Here is a 1,207-nt window from a genome sequence, read left to right as displayed (position 1 = left end):
GAAAACTATTGAAAACTCTTCAAGCAACCCAAATTCAAGAACACACATACCTGGATTCGAACCGGGGGGGGGGGCATCGCTCAGCAGAGAAAAATATATCCACACGTTAACAGACTCGGAAACTAACGTGGAAAAGAATACTTTTCATCTCTGTTTATTGCTGTAAAAACTAACCGGTTATTAGGGACATCACTGAGCTCTGTTTTGCAATAATAAGAGGAGACTTCAAGTCCACACGTACATTTGTGCAGGAAAAACGGACTGGTGGGGTCACTGTTTTCTATTATTTTCAGTGAGTGTGAGATATGTTTTCACGCCTAAAACAAACGTAAAAAATTATAGATGTTTGCTGTGTCCAAGTTGTGCCTCTCAAAAATAACATTTGATACGTGAGACACACTGTCCGAAGTCACCCCTCTACGTACGATTGTCCGATGTCTTTCGCAGAGTGAGGTGGTTTCGGACATCATAGGGTACCTTAGATATGATACTCTGGCGGTAAAACGTGATGATGCACGAAGCTGATATCGCAAGCTGTGATGCCCAAATGGTTTGCAAAAATGATGAAGCATTTGTCTTGTTTTTGATTGTTTTTATCTGTAAAATCTTTGTTGGGAAGCATGCTCAGCATAGGCCCAAATAAAGGCAAAATATAATTATGTCTCGCTATTGTCTCGTGCGCGCGGTGCCTTCCCCACTTTTCCCTTATTTAGCTCAATCTGAGTCAAGTGGCGTCTTCCAAAGTGAACCAGAAATACGTCAAGGAACACAGTCTAGGATCATTCTTCACTAAAGTGAGCTGTGAAGCCAAGCGTAAAAAAGTGTCCGTAGCCTCCCCGCTCTCCCGTAATATTAATTATAAGACACATTTTGCCTGTGTCTTCTCAGCATGGATTGTTGGCCCTGACGGATGGTGTCAACTGAAATGTTCTTTAAGTATGTCGAAAAGGGATCAAACACTATAAAATGTTTCATATGTGGTCAGGGACTCTATGGCGTGCAGGTAAAGCTCTGTATGCAGATGGCATAGGTTCGATTACTGAGTGGGAAAGTTTTTATCGAGTATCTACGTCTCGGTCTGTCTGCATGGATGTTGTGTCTCTCTCAGCCCGGGTTGGCCCCTCCAAAAAAAACAAATAAATGTTCTAAATTGTGCTCATTAGGACTTAAACATTTTTATGACTGTGAGCATGACGCCTCAACGATC

This window comes from Aplysia californica, unplaced genomic scaffold (assembly GCF_000002075.1).
Source record: "Aplysia californica isolate F4 #8 unplaced genomic scaffold, AplCal3.0 scaffold00384, whole genome shotgun sequence".
Classification (NCBI taxonomy): domain Eukaryota; kingdom Metazoa; phylum Mollusca; class Gastropoda; order Aplysiida; family Aplysiidae; genus Aplysia; species Aplysia californica.
This window is presented reverse-complemented; position numbering follows the sequence as displayed.